Source organism: Hylobates moloch, unplaced genomic scaffold, assembly GCF_009828535.3.
Source record: "Hylobates moloch isolate HMO894 unplaced genomic scaffold, HMol_V3 SCAFFOLD_24, whole genome shotgun sequence".
Lineage (NCBI taxonomy): Eukaryota > Metazoa > Chordata > Mammalia > Primates > Hylobatidae > Hylobates > Hylobates moloch.
In genome coordinates, this window is record NW_026652299.1 from 2,371,893 (window position 1) to 2,379,456 (window position 7,564).

Consider the following 7,564-nt stretch of genomic DNA (forward strand, 5'->3'; position numbering starts at 1 on the left):
ATGTCTACTCCTTCACCAGTTGGTGACCCTGAGGTCTGGAGGGATTAGGTGTTTCCTTTAGGCCACAGTGTCTTTGCCTACAGAACCTGGCTCCATATTGTGCTTCCCATGTACATTTTGTGTTTTAATGTTCCCATCTTTCGAATGGGACTAATTTTGAGCTCACCTTTCTGACAGGGCCATTAGGGGAATGAAAGTATCTTAAAGTGCTTTGAAAAGATAAAACCTACAAATACGGAAACTCTACTCCCTAAGATTGCCGTGCAATTAATACAGGACAAGCTGCCGGGCTCTGGCAGGATCCAAAACCACTGGCTCAGCATCAGACAGAGCAGGTTGCATGACCTGGAGAGTGAGAATTCCAGGTCCACACATGCTGACAGCTTAGAAAAAATGTTTCCAATCCCTAAATGGCTCACAGGTAGAGAGGAAAGCATGTGGCACAGCACCAGCAATGAAACGTGGCAGTGAGTACTTACGGAGCATTCCACAGCACTGTCCTCCAAACGCCTGAAAGCAATTCCCTTTCAACTCCAATCCTTGCTCTACCTGCAACCTTTTGGCCTCAACAGGTGTATTAAATTGATAAGAAATTTGTAATCGTGATTCAACTTAATGCTTTTTCCAATGCCTTACCCTACTCAGTTTCATGCTGAGTAAAAACTTGCTTTTCTTTAGTCTACCAATGTACCATTTTATTACAGAAGTACAAAATTTTCTCCCCTCAGGAGCATAAGGAATGCCCTCCCCTTCTCCATCTCAAGATGTAAACACTTCATTCCTCCCTGGCCCTTAACTATGATCACTTGTGCTATGAATCCTTTTGGCTTGTGCTGAGGGGCCCATGATGACCCAATTAACAGGACTCTTTAAGGGAGGTTTAATATCAGGCACTCCACATGCATAGTCAAAACACTGTGGCTGGATATCAGATATCCCAAGACAGGAAACAGAACAAGGCTGAGAAGTGGATATTGCTAGATTGCTAAGTTTCCAACTTTTGTTGGGTTTTGCCACCTTTGGTTTGGTGTGGTCTGGGCATGGGCAGTACTAAAGACATCCTTAGAGGGATACAGGGAAAAAATAACACCAAAAATGCAGTACCTTTTTGCAGTTTTTGATCCCTTTTTTCTTTTAACCTAAATTACTCATTTGCTCATTACAACTGGTTTGATTTAGGTGTGCTTCTTTTTATCTTACCTTGTTTTGGTCCCACTAGGATTGGCCTGAGCTGGAATGTTCGTTTCTTGATTTGGAATTCCATTTCTAATCCTTGCTTATCCATTTGCTCAAAGAACAACCCAAACCCCTTGACACATTAATTTCTAAGGAAAGCTTTGCCTGCATCCACCAGGTTGTGAAGGATTGGTGTGCATGGACTATGGGGGTAGCTATGGACCTATGAAGGTCTGTGTTTGTATCTGAATTTTCTCTGCCATTTATGGTCTTTCCATAAGATCCAAGCTTTCTCCTCTCTCTTCCCATGGAAGGCATTTTAAATCTATACTTAGTGTTTAGTCAGAAAATGGATCTTCCATTGGACAGTAACCCTGGCACCATGACAATTCCTGTGTAAAATTAAACATACCCCACCCATAACTGCAAGCTGCAGTCCTCTGGCATTGACACTAGATCACTTATTTTTCGATAAGGTACAGGTTAGGGATAATCAGTCCACACTAAAAGAGTCACGTTCGGTCCCTTGCTATTCTAATCCATTTCTCTATGATCTGGAATGTCAAACAGTTTGGTAAACTTCAACCTAAATCAGACGACAGTACTATAGATTTATGCAATTCAAGTCAGTGGAAACTTAATAAGCAGTTGAAAGACAGCAACCCATACACAAATCTAGTAACATTTGTTGTGAGCTCACTGTGTGCCCAGAGTTGAGAGCTTTCCATGATCTCTTTTGAGCCTCAACACAATGTGAAGAAATTTAACCGAGGTCACTTCGCTTTTTGGTGGCTGAGCCATGACTTGAGACCTAGCCTGCTGATCCCAAGCTAATGCTCATTCCACTTCACAGTTCTCTCTTGTCACTATGATATACACTATATTTTCTGGATTTATCTATTCTGGCACTGATTGTAAAATGTGCCATTAGGTTCAATAGCATTTCAGAAAAAAGTATACTTCAAAAGTTTCTAAATTTAATTCTATTTTTAATTGACAAATAATAATTGTATAATTTATGGGCTGCAATATAATGCTTTGATAGATGCTTACATTGTGAATGATTAAATCAAGCTGCTTACCATATCCATCACTTAACAGACATCAATTTTTCGCAGTGAGAACATTTAAAATCTATTTTTTTAACCAACTACAAATAGCATATATTCACCTCCTCAATTGCATTTATTTATAGTCAGAATTTGAGTCTAAGCCTTCTTCCCATTTAGAATCTTCTAAATAATTCTTGACCAGTGAGTCAGAAACTTCTGAAAGAAGGAAGAGGTCAAGAGAAAGAGAGCGGAAGGAGAGACCTTCTCATGCTTTAGTATTCAATGGGAGCATTAAAACCTCCCTTCCTTCTTAGCACAATCCCACATACGCCATCAACATAGATTAGACAGTGAGAAGCAGAGGCAGAAAACGCGTTTTTCAGCATCTTTTTTCCTCCAGGGAAATATGCAGCCCACAATTCCTGGCGTTGAGCAGACTTGCCCAGACAGAAGTTCCCTGGTCAAAGGTTTTCTTATCGTGGAGCAGGCAAAAGCCCTGCACTTGAATGCCGGAATGCTGGAGTGCCAGACAAAAGCAGGCTCCTGACATCCTGCCTGGAGGCTGGTGGGTCCCCCGGGCCCACAGACAACTGGTTTCCCTCCACTAAGATCTGAAGGGGTGTCCATGACAGATGCAATCTTGACAAACCTCCACCGGGCTCGCATCCAGGGGACTCTCCAGACACAGGGAACTGAAGTAGTCACCTTTGGAGTCCCGTGTCTGCAGGAGGTCCCTGGCCATGGCTTCCTCTGGTCTTGGGATCAGCAGCTTTTAGCAATGCTTTCTGTTCACTCAGAGCCTCAGCCTTCCAGGATTTTTCTTAAGTCAGGATTTGATCCTTGGAGCCTCGGTCAGGTGTGGTCAGATCTCCTGTGGACAGGAATGATACTTGTCTTCCCCCAGTTTCTGTATCCTGAAGCATTTTGTGTCCTAAAAAGGAGAGGGTATGTCCCAGAACAGCCCAATAAGCTTAAAGACGTGAAGAACTCAAGTATTCTAGGAACAGTCCCAGCTCAACTACTCTAAACCAGCAGAGTTCCTTGGTGGCAAGCAACAGAAACTGACCGTAGCTAACATAAAACTTTATTGGAATAAAAGAGGACTGGCTAGAATGATATATGGGAGCTCACAGAATGGAAGGAGTCTGAAGAAACATGAGAAAGGACAGGTCTGACTCCTGGTATAAGGGCCGATTCCTGCTGCTTTGTGGCTGATGGTCTGTGTAGCCAGAGTAACGATTAGAAGAAAGCCAGTTCCTCCGTAATAGCTACCTTCTTTGTCAAATGCTTGTCTTAGAATTAGAATATGGATAATAAGCTGCTGTGTCTATGTTAAATTTCTTGATTTTTATAACTGCATTCTGGTTATGATAGAGACTACCTTTGTTCTCATGAAATGCTGAAGTATTAAGGGGTAAGGAGGCATGGTGTTTGTAACCTTCCTTAAAATGGTTCAGAAGACAAACTGTAATATTATATTATCAGAGACAAAGAGAACGACAAATCAGCAAAATTTAAAAACTAGTGTGCTTGAAATTTTTCTATACATTTGGAATTTTTTTTAAAGTAAGTAGTTTTAAAAGAAATATTTTTTTAAAGTCATTTTCTCCAGATGATCTCATCCAAGATCAGTACAATTTGCATCTCTGGGGGTAGGATTCCAACACTGGTAGATTTTAAAGCTCCCCAGGGACTGCACTGGGCAGCCACAGCTGGGAACCAGGCTCCCAGGGTCTGAGCCCTGATTTGGGTTAAAAGCAACCTTCTGAGGAACCCCTAAAGAACATATATAGTCTTAACCACTTATTATATTTATGTTTTTCATTATAGAAGTAATATAACTACATGGCATAAAATTGGAAAATTTTTTTAAAAGGAAAAAGTTATTACCATAACATAAACAATGAGAGGATTCTGGTTTATTTTCTCCAAGCATTTTTTAATGTACATATTTGCTTCCTACATAGTACGACACATTGAACATATGGCTTTAGCACTATTTTCATTTGACTTGAAAATGTCTTTGGAGCAATCATTTCTGTTGATAGTATATCAAGTGGATGTGCTGTTACTGACTTAACTATTCCCTTTCGTGTATTTAGGTGGTCACGATTTGTTTTTTGTTTTGTTTTGTTTTGTTTTGTTTTTGGAATTACAAATAATGCTTCAAGGAACAAATTTGTTCATAAGAGTGTTTCTAATATTTCTAATATTTCATAATCCTACCACTTTACAGAGGTGGGATTATGGGGTCAGAACAGGTCTATTTTCATAGCACTCAACACATACTGCTTTGTGAAAGAGTTTTAACAATTTATGTTGCAACCAGCAAGAGATACTAGTTTTACAGCATTTGACATTATACATTTTTTTAGTGCAAACTTAAATATATGAAGATGTGTCAGAAGCAGGCCAGGACTAGCAGAAGCACAACCTCAGTTTTAACTCTTGTTGTGTCACTTACTACCTGTGATGCTTTGCCCCTTACTCTTTCTTCCTCATTTTATGGGTTTACTCCACACGTTTACCAAACACCTATTACGTTCCAGGCACTATTCTCCATGCTGGGAATATGTATTGCTATAGGTCAGGACTCTTGAGAAGGAGGCTCTGAGATGGAGATTAGTGTGCAAGAGACTGATTAGGGACTGTTCTTGGCATCAACACTTGTGGAAGGGAGGGGACAGATGCAGGCTTGAACAGAGAGGGGAGCTGGCCTGCAATGAAGTCTCAGTGAAGCCACAGCCAACCCCACGTGAGTTCTGAAGATGGGATACGCCTTCGAAGGTGTCCGAGGTAGGTGATGGGGGCTGGGCCTTTATATTCTTACTTTGCTCCATGACTGCATGTAGGGGCTGCTTAGGGAAGGGGGCATGGCCTTGGGTGAGGCAACTCTCTTTAGCCCCATCACTTCATGAGGAGGACTATTATCAGAGGGCTGCTGGGGCAATGCTCCCCCAACAACAAGGAAACAGTCATTCCTGAAGGGAAATCTGGGTGGTGCACGGCAATACCCCTGCAAGTGATGAGCAAAGCAGACAATGGTCCTGGCCCCATGGAACTTAGAGCTAGAAGGAGAGCCAGGCACTGATATTACAGACACAAACACCCCCCCCCCCCCAAACACACACACACACAGGAAGACAAACTGAAAAGCACCGTGAAAGGAAAGTTCAGGGTCCCATGAGAGTGGGCAACGAGGGGACTTGATCTAATTTGGGGGTCAGGGAAGATGTTCTTGAGGAAGTGATAATGAGCTGAGATATGGAGGGTATAAAGGGGGTCACCAGGTCAATGCAGAGAGGGTGAAGAGTACACCTGGCAGAGGAAAGAACACTGTGCAAAGAGCTGAGGCTGGAGGGAGCACAGTGTTCAGAGAAAAGCAAAGCAGACACCAGGCATGGTGGCTCACGCCTGTAATCACAGCACTTTGGGAAGCCGAGGCAGGCTGATCACCTGAGGTCAGGAGTTCGAGACCAGCCTGACTAACACGCTGAACCCCTGTCTCTACTAATAAGACAAAAGTTAGCCGGATGTGGTGGTGCATGCCTGTAATCCCAGCTACTTGGGAGAAGGCAGAAGAATCGCTTGAACTTGGGAGACGGAGGTTGCAGTGAGCCATTGCACTCCAGCCTGGACGACAAGGGTGAAACTCTGTCTCAAAAAAAAGGAAGAAAGAAAAGAAAAAAAGAAAAAAGAAAAGCAGCGTGGCAGGTACCTTTCAAGTCAAAGGGCATGTAACAGGCATGAGGCCATGGAGGAAGGCTGTGTGGCCAGTGCGGGGGGGCTTGCTGGCCCATAGAGAGGGAATTGTTTTCCACCCCATGAACAATGTGAAATTCTTGAATTGTATTAAGCAGATGGGTGACTTAATCAGGTTTGCATTTTAAAATCTACTTCTGGCTATGAAAAATGGATTGAAATAGGGCAAGAAAGGATGGGTGAGATCAATAAGGATGCTGGGGAAGGTGTGATCATAGCTGGGACCAGAGGAGTGGAAGTGGACACGGAAAAGAGTGGATAGACTTGAAAGAGAAAAAATTGACAGGATTTGACAGTAGATTAGACCTGGGAGGTGAAGTAGAGGGAAGTGTGAAGGAGAAACCCAGGTTTCCGGTCCACACAACCAGATGATGTCACTGCTGTTCACTGAGATGGGGACACTGGATGAGGTGAGCCTGGCAGTGGATGACACATTTGGTTTTGGTCACTCTTGCGTTGGAGGTGCTTGAGTTTGAGGAGTCACACAAATGAAATGTTGGGTAGATAATTTGGGGAGAGCAATCTAGAATTCACAGAAGGAGTCTGAGGGGGAGAGATTATTTGTCAGCCACTGACAAATGGCTGGAAACTTAAATAACAGGCATGGAAGAATCACCTAGGAAAGATTGTAGAATGGGGAGGAACCTCAGCACCAAATTTTGAGAAACTCTGACATTTAAATTTGTATAGAAAGAAAGCAGGTTTTCTAAGTAGGAAAGCTCCTAGGGGGTGGGTGGTTCATGGAAGCCCGTGGAAGTATTTCAAGTAGGAGGGACTAGACGAAGTGTTGAATGAAGCTGAGAAGTTGGGTGAGGAGAGGACTGAGAAGTGACCGTTGGGCTGAGCAGCTTGTCCTTCATTAGTGAATTCAGTGAACTCACTGTGAGGCCCGAGGACAAACGGGAGTGGTATAAAGAGTGAGTGGATTGTGAGGAAATGGGGTCAGTGAGCACAAAAGTCTTTCAAGAGGTTTGGCTGTAGAGGGTACTAAAGAGAGGGGGTAGCTGGATGGAGAATTAGGGTTTAGGTCAATTTTCCTTTGTTTTGCTTTTATGATGTGTGAATGTGGGTGGGACAGATCCAGTTCTTTCAACTTTATCATTCTCTTCATGTAAGTACCAGGGGTGAAGTGCCCCAGGTAGTAGGTGGAAAAATAAAGTAAAAGTATCCAGAGTTGTGCTCAAAAGAGGCATTTCCTAGACTGAACCAAATGTTCATTTCCAGAGCCAAGTGCAGTGCCTCACTCCTGGAATCCCAGCACATTGGGAGGCTGAGGCTGACAGATCACTTGAGGCCAGGAGTTTTTGACCAGTCTGGGCAATATAGCAAGACCCCATCTCTACAAAAAAGTAACAAGTTAGCCAGGTGTGGTGGCCCACACGTGTAGTCCCAGCTACTTAGGAGGCTGAGGCAGGTGGATCATTTGAGCCCAGGAATCGGAGGCTGCAGTGAGCCATGGTTGTGCCACTGTACTCTAACCTGGGCAACAGAGTGAGACCCTGTCTCTAAAAAAAAAAAACAAAAAACCACACACACACACACACACACACACACACACACACACACACACACAC